The following is a 17,914-nucleotide window of genomic DNA, read 5'->3' on the forward strand; positions in this document are numbered from 1 at the left end:
AATGCGAACAAATGAAAATAGAGCAGCCTCCCCTAACTACATGTTGTTCCACTTGCAATGCTAGAAAACACTGAAAGAAAAAGGAAAAAGAAAACAATTTTCTCTGCATATTTAGATATGCTACCCCAGGGATATGTTTAATTTCCATGGATGAATTGCCCCTCACAATTTTACTTCCTAAAACTGACTCACTGAAGCAAATGAGTTTTCACTCTTTTTCTTGGGGACAAGAGGTCATTTCATTACATTTTCTATCAACACCAAGTATATGCTGTGTTTTATATTCCGTAGCCAAGATTATTTGAATTGATTGACCACTGACATTTTGCTGTTGTTCTCTGTGATGCAAATTTTAACGGCAGGAGTTGGCAAAGGGCATTATTTTCAAAGTATTCACATCTGCCTCCTCCAGTAGGGGTGTAGCTACAGGGCCATAGCTTGCCACATGACAATTTCAAAGATGACATTTTATCAAGACCATCTTCAGTTGTGAGTACGGGTGAGTGCAGACAGCATTCAGGTCAATTGTTTCCTGTGTCCATATGGGCTGCAAGGTGTGCACACTGCCATGCAATTGTAGTCTCCCTCTCCTTTTATTCCATTACTTCCCTGGTTCTTTCATGCATACACACACAGAGAGAAAAAATATGGTATGAACAAGGCAGATTGTGGCAAAGAAGCAATGTGAACATACTCCCACAGCATATCGTATAGGACATAATATGCCTTTATTGGTCTAATTGGAGAAAAACACCTTTCTCTACTATTACAAATGACCTATTTTGAGATGGAGATTTCTTTAACACTGAAAGCAGTCCTACAGAATGGTGAGTAGAACTATATCAAGGAAATTAAACTTGATGGGTAAATTAAAATGAAGAAAAAATATCCATCAACTAACAAAAAATACACAATTGAACTGCATGCTTCTGTCATCTATTGCTGCTAACCAGCCTGCAGGGCCTTGTTAGTCAGCAGCTTCACCTAAGTGCAAGCAGGATGCAACCCAATTTGGCAGACACAGTGCACTAAATTAGATGGCTTCCTTTTTAAACTAATGTTGCTGCAACCAACAAGTTGCATTTGAACTCTACAATAGAAGAGGGTGAACCAAAGGATGAGTTTGGTTTTAAGAGGTTGACCTTTTTGGAAGAGGTTGTCATGCATTTGAAAAAGGCAGTGTTGGTCCAAAATCAAAATCAGAAAGCAGAATGGTGCTTCCCTAAGCATCATGACCTTTGGTAGCCGCTCCATCAGCTGCTCGTCACCTCAGACTCATCTATCAGGCACAGCGCTCTCTCAGAAAACTCACAGGTGCTGCCCTGGATGGGGTCACATGACATGTCGGGTCATCTCACATAATCTTGGCTGGAGGCGATGAGCGAGTGGGCAGAAACACAGTCCTCACCGGTCTATGGTAAATAGAAGAGTTCTTACAGCGGTGTTAATTGGCACAGAGGCAAAATCATGATACCAGCTGCTCTATAAAGGAAAATGGCACTTTCTGTCAATCTCTCATTAGTTTTCACAGGAACATTTGACTCATTAGAGTATTTGACCTTGATGCAGCAAATCTGAAGTATAAAGTCATACATACTTTCAGCCAGTCTCAAAGTTTTCATATAAATATCAGTCTTGCTCTATACCTTGCTTTGACACTTGCATTTAAAAGCTAAAACTGAACCACAGAAGAATACAACGTATTGTCACTGTGGATTTTCTAGTGCACCCCACAGTCTATAATGGTTGTCACAGAAAGGATTTCGCATTAATTTGCATTGGATCTAATAATAAAATAATCTCCTCAACTCCGTACAGAATGAAGCTTAATGACAGAACACTTATCTAATTCCTTAATGTATGCCATTGAATTGCAGACTGCCACCACTTCAACCCACCATAATGCAATGTCGTTCAATGAACATTCAGCATCTGTATTCAGAATACAAGGGAACAAGGGAACAAGCAACAGGCAGCAAGGTAAGACAACCTCCCTGGACAATTAAAGAATAAACTATTTATGGGGATTTCTAGCAAAGATTCATTTTGGATTTTTGTCATGTTATAAATGTAGCATTTACAGGTTAATATTATTATTTTGCAAAAATCAAAACTCTTCAAAGTTAAAAAAAACAAACAGTCATTTTAAAATCCCAGTGAGTTTTCTGAAAATATTACTGTTTTTAAATGACTCAAAATGCAATTTGTTAATATCAAACTTTCGTCACATTGTCACATTTTTGATTGGTAATACCTTTGCTGAATCGTTGCATTCAAAACATTTAATGTTACTGTGTATGTCTAAATGGTGACATGTTATTCACAGTTAAAAACCTTACAAGCAAGTCTTATTATTGCATTATCTTAAAGTCACACACAGTGAATTCTTAGAAGTCTTACACGATCTGCTAACATCTCAGATGATAATGAGCCACTTAACAAAGGACAGAGGTTCTTAATGGATAGTTTTGGTTGGAATTCAAGAATTTGCTGACAGTTGTGACAATTAGCAATGACCCCTCACAGTTTGGAAGAAGAAAGTTATAAAAGGGAGCAGGTTGCAGTGATAAAATTATACTCACAATCTGCTACACACTCACACATGCCAAATTGTGTGGTTTTGTTTTTTTTGGGGGGGGGATACTGCATATTTATAGTAGCACAGGCAGAAAAAGTCACTGACTGCAGTTACTAGGACCATTTGTAAAACAGATTAACTAGCAAACACAAGTGCAAAAACAGTAAATGTAATTTTTTTTTAAAACAACTCAAATATAGCTAAAAGCTTCCTTGTAACACTATGATATTAGTATTGACATTTAATTTTCGTTAGTACAAGCTGAATAACACAAACTTTGCAAAAGGTATTTCAAAGAATTAAAGCAAAGGCAGAAGACACATTGAGGCTCATATGAATTTCATGGGATATTTTCTAGCTGAATGCTTTATGAGAATAACTGAGCCTGCCAGATATAGACTGGCTCTAAGAAGCTATGTTCAGGCTGTTCTAGTCAAGAATATAATAACGTACCTGTGTGTGTAAAGCTCAAATACAAAATTGGCATGTTAAAAATTCAAAAACAAAAGGAAGAAGTGAGACAGTGCAATCCGTAAAAAGCTTAGTTGAATAAATGTTAACCACTTTAAACTAAAGAAATGAAAACCAATACATTAAAAGCACAGTGAAATGTTCTCATAAAGGAGTTAAACACAGTAAAAGCAATAACATGGAAAAAAAAAAATCAAGTTCATTTAAACATTAAAAAGCAATAAACTACTTAGAGTTTGTAGATAAAATAGCAGTGTTTGAATCTATTGATTCCAGCTAGTGGAAGTCAAAGCCAGCTATTTAATGATAGAAAGTGAAACTTTTGATAAAAGAGATGGGGATAATCGGATTGCATGCATTTAGTTTAGTTATATAGCTGTTTTTGGTGAGATGCTATATGTAGATTTCTGCCTTAGAACTCAAAAATGACAATGATCAAGGGTTTTCTTTTTTTCTTTTTCTTTTTTTCACAATTGAGGGATTAATAATCCTTTAGGTGTAAAGTGCAAAGCTTGGTTTGTTGAGTTTAGTGTTTTGTGATGTTTACTGATGCGGTGTTGAATACCCCGTGATTATTGAAAACATGCTTTTGGATTTAGAAGCAAAAAGCAGTCAGTGAAATCGTCTACAAGGTCTTGGAGGACCTCAGTAATGTTTGAAACATGTTGCTACATGGTTTGGTTATACTGACATAGTTTTTCCAAATGTTTGGATCACAAACCTGAAATTTGCAACTGATCTGTGGCCTTGGTGGATTATAAAATATAATCTGGAGAGTTCAACTATAAACAGAGGCATGACCTTTTATGATGAATGCTGAATATTTAGAGCAAAGTTATTTCAAACTAAAGCATTTCAGTATAATTACGTTATTTTGTCGCATGTACTTAAAAAGAATTTTATAATAGAAAATACTTACACTTATCTTCAAGTATAAGCAAAGAATCATGCAGTGCATTGCAAAGTGCTTACATGCAAATGTATGCTACTTAGTTGCATTACAGAAATATGAAAACAAGGGCAAATTATCATTGGTGGGTGATCAAAATTGAAATAAAAATGTCATAACATTAAACAATTATGATAACAGGTATTATTATGTTATGATTAGAAAAAAAAACAGGGTTGCTATTCAATTATCTAGTGCGACTCATGTCTTATATCAGCACTGTATTTTTAGAATGCATCTGTTCTTATAATGCATACCGTGTCTGCGATCTGAGGCATCATAACCCATATGTTGGGCTGTGACTCAAATCAACCCCTGTAAAAGTAATGATGGGCTGTTCGTGACACGCATGAACACTCTGTTTTGCGCCACACTCATTTACAAGTGAGCAGCTCAGCTCGCCTCTGTGCCAGTCATAACTCAGCCATTTTGTGAGGGACAGTGCAGTGGCTGAGGTCACACCGCAGCCGCTGCTCGCTGGCTGATAATAGCTGACAGCTCTGAGTGGACTCCAGAGTGGGATCCACGCAAAACATGCTGATTACAATCGTATTCAGACCATACACCGTGATCTGATCAAGAGCCTCTTCTCTGCATCTGAAAGAGGCGGCACTCTGCTTGGAGATTGTCTCCTTCAATTGTTTTGATCAATTGCAGATGACTCAACAAGGCTCCAGTTTTCTTCAACAATTGAAGGAAATTGGATAACCGAAAAAAATAAAAAATATTGCTCCGCTACTTATGGTTTATGACGACATTCGTCTGTGTTCACCCTTGTATGAGATGTGTGTAATATATTGCAACGTAAGCCTACTTTATAATTCATCAGCTGCACAGCATCCAACACATGTGCATGCATTAGGGCATCAGCTGCCAACACTTTCCAAATAGCTTGTCTCTGAAGGTGTCTGTGGTGACATGTTGCAACTATTTTATGCTTAGGATAACATATTAATAACTGTAGAGGCGAGCTAGCTTAGGCAATGACTTAATGCACTGCTGAATTGGTAAATTGACCCTAGACCCTGACACCACACTTCAGCTCATAATGAGACAGCAGTCAGGGCACTGAGCTTCAGCTTGATTTTGACAGACATGCAGTCGTTATCGCTGTTGGTCACCACTAATCATATGCCTCCATGGAATAGAGGGTCAGGACACCAGGATGACACAGTTTCAAGGTCAAAACTTGCCTTTCTTGCATTTCTGTTTCACATGAATAAGCCAGCTAGTGTGCTGATCGCATCAAACATACTGTGACAACAGGAGACATAAGGTGAAATATTCTGCAGCTTTAAACATAAATAAATGCGATAAAAGTGCTTCAGTTAGAATAGTGTGTCCAACGGCAATGATTCCTTGACACTTAAGGGTTTTGGGGTATGTCACAACCCACGTAACTGTGTGATGCAGCTGAGAACTTCCCACTAAAATAACAATTTGCTGCCTCATATCATTCAGCTGCTACTTCTTAATTTAGTATTACCTCTAATTACAGAGCTCCGTCACATTCAACTTGACATGGATACCCTGTGGGAAAACATAACTGACAGCTGAAAATATGTAGGAAGGTTCAGTCGTGTAATGCTTTTCGTGGACACATCTTAAATATGTTTAATGTTGGGCGTTCTAAAATTCTCACGTTAACGGCACTGAAATTACAGAAAACAACTCAGACCCATGTATACTGCATAATGCAAATCATGACTAAATATATTTGTGTATGAAGGGCAAAGCTAAAGCACATAAATGTGCTCTCAATTATTAAAGATTGAAGTAGGAAAAATTGATAATTTGGTTTGTGTCTTCAATCAAAAAGCTGTCAAATGCTTCCTGAGGGTGAAAGCAAACAATCAGTAACAGCTAAAGTCACAACTGTTGTCTTGATTTTTCGTTAGTTTCTTAATTTTTCTTTCACCTCTATGACCATTACTGACTCAAGACCCTCTGAGGAACAGTCAGATTTAAAATGATTGCCAGCTTTTCCCTGTTGCCATGTCCTCAAGACTTTCGCACAACCATTTCACATTATTGGCATTCACTGCAGTGATCTTCTCATCTGCATGGTGGCAGCCCTACTGCCAGCACAAGGACAAGAAATTGGACCTCAGTAGGGAGCTAAATGTGCCTTCAATCTCAACAATCCTTTTAATCTTTCATCAATCATGTGGAAGCAGTTCAGAGCCCTGATCCTATTACAGTTTGAGGGAAATAGCTTCGAACTGACAAGCATGAGAACTGCAGTGAAAGTTTGCCGCACGAGAAAGTTGTGATTGAAGCTGGGTTTGGCTCGGTAATTTGACGACAAAATCCTCAAACTGGTTTGCTAAAATTGAAAGCAAACAAACTGGGAGTGGTAATTCGCTTGATGTCAACAAAGTGATCTTGAAAGACCATCAAAAATGGGAAAAGGTTCTAAAAATTGTTTTCTTTACTCGCTCTGAAAGTGGCAATCACAATGCAATAAGGACTATTGAAATGCAAGCCTGAAACATGGTTTGAATTTAGAAAGTCTGCGGGCCACGTTGCTCTTAAGTGGCCAATTTAGGAATAAAACTAAAGAATAACGACAGGTTCATCACACTCTAAAGTTGCTCTGATGGTAATTTAGAAAACATTTTAGGTCCAAATGTGCACCCAAATCAAGACCAGTGAACTGGAAAAGTGATTTAGAGTAAATAACTGTGTTCTTACACAGAGATGGTGTTGCTATATCGCAGTAAATTCCAACTCATATATATATATATATAATATAACCTTACCAATTCAATCAGTGCTATAAAATCCAAATCTAATTAGTATTTAGTGGATGCAACAACAAAACATTTTGTATATCTTCCTAATAAGCTTAAATAGTAAGCAGTCACACACTGATGCTACTTTTAGTATATCACAACTTGAAAAGTGAAGGAAGCCGAGATTTTTGATTGTGACACAAAAAGAAATGTAGGAACAGATTTTACCATCCTCTCTTTTTCATAATATATGAAAACTCTTTTTACTGAATTTTAAAAATTGAATGTTGGATTATCTGTGCAGCTGTTGTGTTTTAGTGCCATCATTACATGTGTGCATGTGACATCTTTATACTACTAATATTGTACAGTAGCTTTCTTTCCTATAAACTCTAAAGTTGTCTGTGAAGGGTTCAGGAATCAGAGCTGGGAGTTTGTGCCATTACGTTTTTGTATTTGATTGCTTATTTTCCAGCCCGACAAGAGGGCATATCACCCTGTAATATGAAAAACAAAGTAATCCCACAATTTTTCTACCTATTTTCTAAATTATAATAATTATTTTATGATAATGAGCTTTATGCTTTGAACCAAAGTATGTCAGATTGTTCAGTTTTGTTTTCCCTGACTTTTACCAAAATAAAAAGGTTCATTGAACAACTGATGATCAAAAAATAATTTTTAAAGGGAGTTTTGACTGGTAATGGGTGGCATTGGGGGCATCGCTTCAAAGTCAGAGTTTATTGTCTAGTGTTTTTTGTAGTATGTTTGTGTGACACTGATGCCCTGTGAGTCTGAATGTAAAAGAGACACGTTTATGGGTAATTTGGGGTTTAAATTCAGCAAGCTGAAAATGCCGTAAGTCTGTTAATTGCTAACTTTTTCTACGGTTGCACTAAAGCTTCTGAATATTAAAATTAGAACTAATTTATACCTGGTGGTTGACACTGAGGATTTAGAAAGATGGCTAAAACATTCAAGTTCAGAGAAGTTTAGGTTATGACTATATGCTGCCTCATATTCTCCTCAAAAGAGAATAAAACCAAATTAGCTCAACAGAGGGCCACTGTTTTAGTGCAAAGTATTTACTAATTAGTCACTTACTGTGAGTGTAAATAAAATGAAATGATTGAATCTAAACAGCCTTCCACCACATTGACTGTGATGGAAGCCTTGTCTTTACAAACCACTGTTTTCATTTAGCTTTGTTGGGTTTTTTTTTTTTTTTTTTTATATAGAAAAAGGGCTTTGGTCCAATTAAAAGGATTTCTTGAATATTTTGTGATTTATGTGTTCTGCTGTGACTGATAAGATGCTTTATAACAGCATTACAGCATGCAAGAATAGTGGAGAACCGCACATACCACGTGGCTGTGTTTTCTAATGATTCCCTTTGTTCATTAGAAGAAAAGTAGGAAAGTAAGAGGACAGCATAGCCCAACATTCCCTAATTAGGAGTTTTATGGGGCATATAATTTGAGTCACAGCACTGAGCCTTAATTCAAAAACTAACATATTTTTCTCTTTGATATTACAAGAATGCACTGCTGGAGACTGAACATTCACAAGCTTATATGACAACCAAGTGATTAGCAAAGGGACTGAAATCAGTTGTTGTGCAACTGATTAATAACAGCGCCAAATGCTATATGGTTTTAAACAGTCCAGAATTTCTGTTGTTAAAAGAGATCAACTGAGTTATTGATCTCATATTTCACAAGCCCACTATCTAATGGCAGCAATGAGATATGGATTTTCCATAAGATATTTATTTATTTATTTACCGCATTCTGTCTCCAACCACATGCGCAGCATGTTCTAATTATAACACAGATTATGAGAGTCGACAGCCATTAACATTCACGTTGCATGACTGTCACTCCTCTGAACAGGTATTGCTATCTCCATCTGTAGTTAAGATAAGCTGCATAGCTGTGATAATAAATTCTTCATTGCAAAGGAATATATTCTCTGTTTTGTATAAATGTGAATTTTATTTCACAAGAACCAGTCTAGTATGTTAGATATGTACATTTAATTTAGATAAGATAAGATAAGATAGAACTTTATTAATCCCTCGGGTGGGTTCCTCTGGGAAATTCGACTTCCAAAAAGCACAGCAACGACCGAAGTTACAGTTACAGAATTGTTTATATATATATATATAAATATATATATATATATATATATATATATATATATATATATATATATATATAAACATGGTGTCAGGAAGGGGGGGAAGCGAGGGAGGCAGGAGAGTGGGGAGAGGACTCTGTAGTGAAGGTGAGGGTGAGGGTGGGGGGGTTGTGGGCTGGTCAAACCTGTTGAAGAAGTTGTTGAGTTCGTTTGCCTTCTCCATAGTCCCCCCCACTGTGTTTTTCTTGGTGTTGTGGCCTGTGATGGTTTTCACACCATTCCAGACCTCCCTCATATTGTTCCTCTCCAACTTCTGCTCCACCTTCCTCCTGTAGGTGTCCTTTGCTTCCCTCAGGCAGCGTTTCACCTCCCGCTGTGCTGCTTTCATCTCCTCCTTCACTTTGCTCCTGAAAGCCTTCTTCTTCATGTTGAGGACAGCTTTGACTTCCTGTGTTACCCACGGTTTGTTATTAGGATAACACCGTACCGTCTTAGCAGGGGCGACTGTGTCCACACAAAAGTTGAGGTAGTCTGTAAGACAGTGTGTCGCCCCCTCTATGTCCTCACCATGTGAGCTCAGGAGCACATCCCAGTCTGTGGTGTCATAGCAGTCTCTCAGAGCATCCTCCTTTTCTGGGGTCCATCTCCGGATGGAGCGCGTTGTGACAGGCTGCCTTTGGACGAGGGGTGTGTATTGTGGCTGTAGGTAAACCAGGTTGTGGTCTGACTTCCCTAGTGGGGGGAGGGGGGTGGCTCTGTATGCATCTCTCACATTAGCATACAGTAGGTCAATTGTCCTGTTGCTCCTTGTGGGACAATTCACAAACTGGTGAAAAGCAGCCAGAGTAGAGTCCAGTGTGGCATGGTTAAAGTCTCCAGATATAATAATGAAAGCCTCGGGGTTTTGTGTCTGAAGTCTTGCTGTGACTGTGTGTATTTTCTCACAGGCAGCTGTTGCGTCGGCCCTCGGAGGGATGTAAACACACACACAGATCACATGACTGAACTCCCGAGGTAGATAATATGGCCGCAAGCTAACAGCTAGCAGCTCCAGGTCCGGACGGCATACCGAAATTTATCTTAGTCTAAAGAAAATTGCATTTTCACATGATCAGTTGTATTCTGTATCCTATATTTTTTATTTGTGTTATTTTTATTTGTGCATGTAAGCATTTATTTATTTGCTGCTGGTGTAACCCAGTTTTGCCAAAGATCATTAGTCATGTGTTTGATGCATATATTAGTCATATCACAGTGAATGCTCACATTCCACGTGAAAGTTTAAAGTATTGCAGTCAGCACATGTGCAAGTAATTCTACTGAGCTAAAAGATCTGGCTTCACACCGCTCCAATCACTTGAGACAATTTTTCATCTTCTTAGAGCTGTGGTTTTCAAGAACAGCTAATCAGAAGCAAGTGTGCATAAAGGGGGAGGGGCTAAAGCAGCTATTTTCAGGCAAAGTTGTTAACAAACAGTTGTTTAAAAATTGATTGATTGATTGATTGAATCTTTATTTTGAACATGTTGAAAAAGTATAAAAAAAATAGAATTAAAAGAGACAAATGAACAAAGCAAACAAAAGGAAAACGAGCAACCACAACTCCAAATAACGTCCATGTTCAAAAAGGAGCAGGAAGAAGCATAAGCTTATTTAATCCCACCCCTTTTCCACTATCTAGTATCAATAGACTACAGAAATACCTCCTTGCAATACCTCCAAGCAGTTAAAAGCAATATAGTCACATGTCTGGCAATGTGGCACATGTAAGTGTGGTACTGGGTATCTTTTAGCTCAGATTTTGGTCTCCACCAACTCCTGGTAGAGATACTTCCTCTTTATTTACTCTACCAAATCTCTGTTAAGATCATCACTTCACTGATCTGCCTGCCTGTTGTTACGAGTGTGTCTTGTCCATTTGATTTTTAAAAAGTTTGTTTCCCATGAATTTTATGTTACAAAAGCAATGAGCATTAACCAAAACAAACATAGTATATCATGAAGGTCAAATCATGGAGCTCGAACAACATGGATTGGGTGTCTGATGTATACAGTGTGCCATCAATTTTGTGTGACGGTTGAGTAAAGGCTACCACTGTGAGCTGTCAGTTTCTTTTTTTACACATGAAGCGGCATGAAAATCAATGTAATGACCACTGAATTACAGCCTATCGCATGCAAACATGAGCCTGAATGCAGCATCTCAAACTGAAACTGGCACTTTTCCTCCTGTTGCCTGGGTCAACGGCAAATCTCACATTCCCACAATGACACAAACCACAATACCAGGCTGGTCTTCAGTTTTACATTTGAAAGCATATTTAACTTTTCACTCATCCATTCACAGCCCATGAGCAGTAAGACTCTGAGCCTGGCCAAGATTAGCTTTTGGCAGACAATGCAGTGAATTAAAGGCCACACATGGCCCCTCTCTTGTTCTCTGGGTGACCAAACACACTTCCAGGGCCAGGAACTCTTGACCAGTCTTTTTAACCAAGGAGGAGAAACTAGGAATTTGAGATAAGTATGGGGCAGCGGATTTAGGATCAGAACCTGGCCAGACAAAAGTTTTGTCAGATGAAACAAGACAGATGGTCTCCTCGTTAACCTACCAAACTCTAGTGTCAGCGGTTTCAGCACAGGTTGAGGGAAACACCCTCATTCTCAAATGTTGCAATATTGAGCTGTACAACTTTATTAGTACATTTTAGGTTGCATTTACTAATGAAAGCCCATTTTAAACATCGTAGTTTTGACTTTATTGGAAACAATTCAGCTTTATCATATCAGCAGCAATTGCGACTTAACACAAAATCTACCATTTACCTTTAAATCGCAACTTAATGTTTCTTTATTCCCATTCCATTGATTTTACGAGTAGTAGGCAACCTTATTTAATGTTTCATCGACTATATTTGTAATGGTTAAGCATCTCCCTCCAAAATAAAACACTACACATGGACATTTTGAGTAACAGTAACTGGCACCCTGCACACATATGGAAGGGCGCACTTGCAGTGTGCAACACTAATTCTGGTTAATTATGACCTTTATAATTATTAAAAACGATGCGCTTTGACCAAAACTTAATAGGAGGACATCATTCACGTCTAACTTATTAAGTCCTAATTATGTTTCGGAAGTCTCCTTTAAAATTGTTATCTATCGAATATGTTTCTTAGGTTTTCCGTGTCTGGTGGAGAATAGGATGAAACACAATGTGTTGAATGTAAATAACATTAGGACAACCCCCCCCCTGTAGGGTTATTACTAGAGCGATTTTCCGCGGAGAAAAACGGGCAGATATAGCGCCAGTAGCCCATACCGAAGGGGGCGACCACGCACAGTCGCTCACTCATCTATTCTCCAAACTCGTAATTGTAAATCGTGAGGGACCACGCAGCTTGCCATTCCCCAGCACGTCGGCTGGCGTGTCACCTTATCTCCCACTCTGTGTTCGGGGACTGTTTAACATATTTCTCCCTAAGGATTTTGAAGGCGTTCAATTAGGGCTGTGCATGTAAATGGGCATCTTGGACGGCTGCCTTTCTCGTCCATGTGTGCTGCTTCTCTGAGAGCACTGTAAGCAGCTGCAGCAACAGCAGCGGCACCTTGGAAGAGCAGGAGGAGGAGGATTTCTTTCAGCCGTACCGTGTCGTGCACAGTGGAAATACTCCGGTTACTATCAAAACGAAAGGGAGGGAAGAAGAAGACGGCGGCGAAGTAGAAGCATAAGAGCTTTTGGGGGAGCAATCCAGACTGAAATAGTGAATTGTCAACGGGACAGGCCTGCTTCGTTGGATGTGTCTTCAGAATGGTAAGGTTTATTTTACTGATTTTTGTGTGTGTGCCTGTGTTGCAGAAAACAGGGTCAGCGGCACACAAACATCATGCAGCAGCGGAGCAAAAACGGACAACTAACGCACGGAGCCGCGATCACTTCCACTACAGACGTGTGTTGTTTTTGAACATAGCGTTTGATTGTGCTGGCTCTTTGTAAATCTGCCCGCTTTGCTTTGCACGTTAAGAAGAGCGAGCGAGAGATTAACGGGGGCTTCGTGAGCGGTGCAGCACGGTAGGTTTACCTGCTCCTCGGTTTTAGCAGCCCAAAGGGTCTGCAGACCGCCTTAACATCGCGCTGTGTAGATCTGACATCGAGCAAAAGGATCAAAAAGTCCATACTTGCTTTTCCTGGCAGGCTGAGGATTAGGAATGGCTGCAGCGTGTCCTAAATGATGTGAGGTAGGCACATAAATAAGGATGTGGAAGGACTGAATTTAGGTAGATGAAAATACTGTGATGTATGACTGTAAGCCTAACCTTGTGTTGTACAGTGACTGCCTCTAAGAGTAGGCTGCGACATTACATTATGTTACAAGTCATTTATTTATTTATTTGTTGTGAAAATCATGGGGCAAATGAATGGGTTTGAAGTGTCTGGGACCCCCCCCCCCACACACACACACCTTGTCTTTTTTAAAATACAGGTGGGTCCATATTCAACTTTGCAGGAGCCTTATAGTGGAGTAGCAGTACCAGCCTAGTGAATTGTGTCGGCAGCTTTTAAATGAAGCATGAAGCAAGGCCCAGGGAATACTGCATAGCTGATTTACTGCAGCATAATAATAGTAATAATATTAATAACTAATAATATTAATACAGGGCGTACTTTGGTCTTTATAGACACACACACACACACACACACACACACACACACACACACACACACACACACACACATACATATATATATAGATATAAGTGACAATATAACTGTAACACAACATCACTGTAAATTTAATACTGTTTCACTCTGACTTTTTATAAAATCTTTTTAAATTTCCAAAGTCGAGCCCTCCAAGCTGGGTTATCACACAGGGTCACAATCGAACCAACTGAATTAACTAAGGTGAATAAATAAATCCCCTTATTTAAATTAATGCAGCATACAAACATTTGCGAGTGAAGGGCACTCAGACTCGGCAAGTTGTGAGGCTAACACACACACCCACACTTCTGAGAATAGTATGCTGCTCGTAGATTTTTGGCCTCGTGCTACATCACGGTGATAGATTTTGTCGAGTTGCTAATGATGTCTAACTAGAAATAAAGTCATACCAAAGAATTGTGTAAAAAAAAAAAAAAAAAATTAACACAAAACATAAACTGATAACAAACAGATTAGAATGCATTTGTCATGCATTTGAATAATCAACAATTTGCCACTCAGTCACATAGTCTTATAAGTAGTAGTTGGTTCTAAAAAGTGAAGTTTCTCTGTCAGAGGGAACATTTTTAAGAATGTTTATAAACTGAGAAAAGGTACTGCAGTGTTTCTTGTCTCTGCTGATAGTCCAGCTTTTCTCAAGACTTGCTTTAGTCAACCAGAACATTAAGAAACTACTCTGTGTACGTGGCGAGATTACACAGAACAGAACTCACAAGTGACATTGGTAGTAGTGGGATGAGTGACCTCTGATATGAGAGGTTAAAGCCAGGGGAATCCAGGGGCCCTCTGTCCTCTATGGCAAGTGTTTGGAGTGAACATCAAATGAGAAGTCTGAAGTTGTTAGGTCCCGTCGAGGTTAACCTTTGTAGAACAGGGCTGCATTCTCTCAGTTGTCTTTGTCGTGCTGATGAGCTCTGAGAAGCAGTCTCAGCACTAGTTCTCTGCATTATAAGAGGGGGAACAGCCCTCCCTTTGTGGTCACAAATGAAAAATCTGTTGCATGTCTTTTTGCCTTAGTTGTCATTTTATTGTGAACTGAATGCGCAGCTATTCTCCAAGGGACAGATGGCTGAAAGAAAGATGACATCAAAGTTGCGGTTGGACCTTGTTATATTCTATAACCGATTGTTATGTTTGAACTAATGTTGGCAGTGTTCGGGGGCAGAAGGATGACAGAGAGGAAACAATGAAATGGTTCATTCCCCATGGAGTTTTCCAGGGGGGATATTGTGTATTTCAAGTAATAATTGTTGTAGGAACTGTACCATCATCTAGGGAGCAAAAATGATAGCATGTTTGGGTGAAGAGTACGTCCTCTTTGATCAGTGGGAAGAGCACGACGATAGGCAGGATGTGACATCAGGTAAATGCTGTATTCCTGTCCATTTAAATAATGGATCCATCATTTAAATGGACAGGAATACAGCATTTACCTGTTTTGCTCGACTAAAAACCTTAAATTGATCAGGGTGTCAATAAAGTCAAAACTACTATCTGTGATACGTTTCTTGTATACTATCTCTTAGTTTTTTCTGCTAATTTATACAGTGTGTGATCCACATGCTTTTTCATCTTAGAAGCTCTGAGTGCAACAAAGGCAGAGGTGAATTATCTAGTGTGGAGCATTGTTTAGTTGAAGCTGCAGTCTGTCATGCTGTGATTTATCACATATAGAGCTAATGGCTAGCTGTCACGATTACACGACATGAAAGCTAAGCAATACGTGCACACTTTTCTCACTCAAGCGTGCCCACACAAACGCACACGCGCACAAACACCTCTTTTTTTTTTTTTCCCTAATGTTGACACGCCAGCTCCAGACTTTGCGTGACAAGTCGAGGACACTGTAAAAATCAAAAGCATGTGGTGCTACCGAATGACCAGCTAATCAAGCATAGCAGTTCTTTCTGGAAAATCAGACCTCCTTAGTACTACTAATAACACTAGATCAGGTCTTTTGTGAATTTTATGCTGAATCATTCTAATTGGACGTGCACAAAACTGAAGTAAAAGAGCAGGGACTTGTCAACCTGACTTTAAAAATAGAACTCTTTTTTTTTTTTTCCGAGGCAGTCTGTTTTAGTGCTTTTAGAAAGCTTCATGGGGTTTGTTGTGAGTTGGTAAATCAACAAAAATGTGAAGTGACAAGTGCCTGAAAAAACTGAAAAAGCTAAGGACTTTTTAAACAACTAAAGAGGCTGAAAATTGCAATGCAGAGCAGTTCGCAGTTGAATTCACCTTGGTGGTTTCGGTTCCTTGAAAAAACATACCTCAAGAAGTTAACTTTGATGCTGTATTGCTGCTGTGCCGCCTGCACTGGGGCCCATTTCACTAGGTAAACAAAGAGAAATCCAAAAGTCCCAGATAAAAAAAAAAAAAAAAAAAAGAAAAAAAGAGAGAGGTTCTTTTTTAATTTAATATTATTCTCTTACAGATTTATTAATGAAGGGAAATATGAACAAACAAACATTTGATCTCACGTCAGGTGTGCTGAAATCCTTTTTTTGTTTGAATGTGTGTTGCAGTTTATGGCATCATTTAAAAAAAGAAGTGGAATCTTACACCTGTATGGGGCTTTGAAAGTCAGAATCACTCAAAGTATTCGAGGAGTGAGATTGAGGGTGAAATTATTCACTTGAGCCCCCGGACACAGGATAGTATTTCTCCTCTTGGGAACACGGCAACAGACTCCCCTTTGTGTCCGACATTTCATAGTATGCGTGTAGCAATTTTTTAAGATGACTCTCGCTGCTGCAGAAGCTAATGACAACTTGCAGGTGTTGTACTGATTATCCTTACAAATTCTACTTTGATATATGCTTGTCTGCTCAGTGGCACAACAGAGCACTAGCCTGTTTTTCTTACGCTATACTACGTTATCCTCCCATATCTGATTTCATTTTAGATAGAAAAGAAGAAAAATCAAAGTAAAGTGGTTAGTTGAACTAAGGGCACATTTATAGTGATAGCCATAGTTCATGCATTAATCATCGTTTATGGCTTAAAACCAGCCGTTCTGTTGTGCAGAGACTATTTTGTATATTTTTTAAGTGAAATTTCTTACCAGTTGCTGTTATTTTATGTGTTGTTGTTGGATATAACGTTATTGTCTATGCCACTGATTTGATTTGAAAAGGATGAAGAAAAAAATAGACTTTGTTAAAGAAATGTAACATCATTGGCAGCGGCTGTTTCTTTCTTGCCACTGGCTACTTGTTGGTCTGTTTCCTGCTTCTGCAAATGACATGTTCAGATCACCAGTTCGTGTACAGTAAACACCTTGGGCAGGCTCATGATTATAACCACAGGGTGTCTGAATGTAATAGCTAAAGTCATTAACTTAGCACCAGAGTATATCCTTTTATTTTAATTAGAGACAAATCAAAGGAAGGTTGAACGAGACCTCTCCTTCAAACTTAAACTACACCCTGAATAAATAATAGCTGCCAAAAATCAACATTCTCCTTTTTAATTGCATTAGATGCTTATAAAAGAAGTGTCAGAATTTCAGCTCTCTCACGAAGCACAAATTAAAATTTCAAATGTTTACTTTAGGCCAGAATTACAGAGAGCTAAAGCGAACAAACAAAAAAGAAATAGATAAAACAAAACAGCAGCTATGTTCTCAAAAAAATGTAAAATTATTTTACATCGATTGAGAATATTTGAATCAGTTCCAGTGGTCATTTTTTGCATTTTTATAGATATCAGCTGCCCTTTCTACTCTCTCGTATCAAAAACCTTACAAAACGCCTGTTTCCTATTGTTCACTCACAGTTTCACTTCTACTTTAGGTTACAGGTAATGGCTTTGTTTGTAACTCCAAACGGTCGCAGCACAGGGCCGCCCCTTCCTGAGCCTGGTTCTGCCGGAGGTTTCTTCCTCTTAAAAGGGAGTTTTTCCTTCCCACTGTCGCCAAAGTGCTTGCTCATAGGGGGTCATATGATTGTTGTGTTTTTCTCTGTATGCATTATTGTAGGGTCTGCCTTACAAAATAAAGCACCTTGAGGTGACTGTTGTTGTGATTTGGCATTGTATAAATAAATAAATTGTATTGAATTGAATTGAACATGTGTGCATACAACATACAACCAGATTTTGTAAGTCACCACAGTGCCTCAACTACTTGTATTCTGTCATTTTATAACCTTTTCTTGTGTTTATCTAAAAATGCAGATGTAATACTGTGGCAGTTTCTGCCTATGGATAGAAAATAGTATTAAATATTTTATAATTTATCAATATATTCTATTAGAATAAATATTATCTTGACAACACTTCATTGCTTAAAAAAAATTGTAAATGCTATTAGA

The 17,914-nt window shown here is 38.5% G+C and overlaps 1 protein-coding gene across 8 annotated transcripts in view; it reads left to right on the forward strand.

Moving 5' to 3' along the window:
* The first annotated feature begins 12,194 nt into the window (after nt 1-12,194).
* Nucleotides 12,195-17,914, forward strand: part of tenm4 (teneurin transmembrane protein 4) — a 163,804-nt gene continuing 158,084 nt past the window's right edge. For all 8 annotated transcript variants that reach the window (XM_085381075.1, XM_085381074.1, XM_085381076.1 and 5 more), the window contains exon 1: nt 12,195-12,689. The gene's annotated coding sequence lies outside the window, so the exon portion shown is untranslated. The remainder of the gene's footprint in view (nt 12,690-17,914) is intronic.

Source organism: Rhamphochromis longiceps, linkage group LG14, assembly GCF_057381845.1.
Source record: "Rhamphochromis longiceps isolate RC_006_pf linkage group LG14, R_longiceps_female_GT1.1, whole genome shotgun sequence".
NCBI classification, from domain to species: Eukaryota; Metazoa; Chordata; class Actinopteri; order Cichliformes; family Cichlidae; genus Rhamphochromis; species Rhamphochromis longiceps.